This window comes from Stegastes partitus, unplaced genomic scaffold (assembly GCF_000690725.1).
Source record: "Stegastes partitus isolate 25-593 unplaced genomic scaffold, Stegastes_partitus-1.0.2 Scaffold263, whole genome shotgun sequence".
Classification (NCBI taxonomy): Eukaryota; Metazoa; Chordata; class Actinopteri; family Pomacentridae; genus Stegastes; species Stegastes partitus.
Window position 1 is genome coordinate 9136 of NW_007577994.1, and position 1357 is coordinate 10492.

The window sequence follows — 1357 nt, forward strand, 5'->3', positions numbered from 1 at the left end:
AATTAATGTAGAAATTTAAGTTCAAATAGCACACAGTGACAGCTTACAGCTTCAAGTCTTTCGTACAGGGATGGCATTTTGTAAGTCTCGAATATTGTTTTTCTTTTTTCTTTGAGAATTTTACGCGCACGCGTTATAGTACTTTTTTGGTGTTTTTTGGTGTTTCTGAAACGCGTGCGTAAAATCGCGTTATCTGCTTTGATTTTTGGTGTTTTATTTTTACTTTTATTCATTTTTTTCCTCTTCTTCTTCTTCTTTTTTTGCTTTGCTTTTACTTATGTTGGGTATGATTTCGGACGGTTTATTTCATGATTGTGTCTGCTGAACTCTGTGCCTACTTTCAATAGAAGCACGACTTCCGGACCGTCCCGGATCGTCTGAGTGGCCTATTTGCACCTTGAATGGCCTGCGCTGCTGAAGAAAGGGGGGCGGCTACAGGACAGTTAGCACATACTTCACCCAGGCTGCACAGCAGATATGAATATTCAGGCGCTGATAAGGGGCCCTGTTCCTGCTCTGTACTTCCGGGCAGTTTTTCAGATGCAAAAAATGCAAAAAACTGGGGTCGCTGCCAGACTGTCTGGTTTATGTATGTATGTATGTATGTATGTAAAGTAACTGAGTAGCCTGGGTTTATGCAACTACTGCCGCCTGCTAGAGCGCAACTCATTATCCATACACCGCTTAATCCTCACTTGGCCCGGTGGGGGGGCTGGAGTCTATCCCAGCTGACTCAGGGTGAAGGCAGGAGACACCCTGGACTTAGAGACAGACAACCAAGCACACTCACATTCACACCTACAAACAATTTAGAATCACCAATTAACCTCAACATATTTTTGGACCTTGTGGGAGGAAGCCAGAGAACCTGGAGAGAACCCACGCTGCACGGGGAGAACATGGAGACTCCACACAGAAAGATCCCGGGTGTCCCACCGGTGGCCTTCTTGCTGTGAGGCTACAGTGCTACCCAACTGCGCCACTTTGAGTGTTTTAATCTTATACTGCCTTTCTGTTTCACTGCATTTCATGGGGATGCATTATACTTAAGTTGTGGTTACATCACAGATTATGACTATCATGATATCATGGATAATGCAATAAATTGTTATACAATGAATGAAACTATCTGGCAATAAAATGTGCTTCACTTCAGTGAGCTTCAAGAATGTTTTTTTTTTTTTTTGCATTTGTAATAATAGTGCAACAGTAGAACAAAACCAGCTTATTTTGGTGTCTGATTTTATTTTTATATCTCAACTATATTTTGGTGATAATACTTAATAATAATCTTAGTTTACTGAATTAATGTAGAAATGTAAGTTTAAATTACACACAGTGACAAGTTGATGCAGTT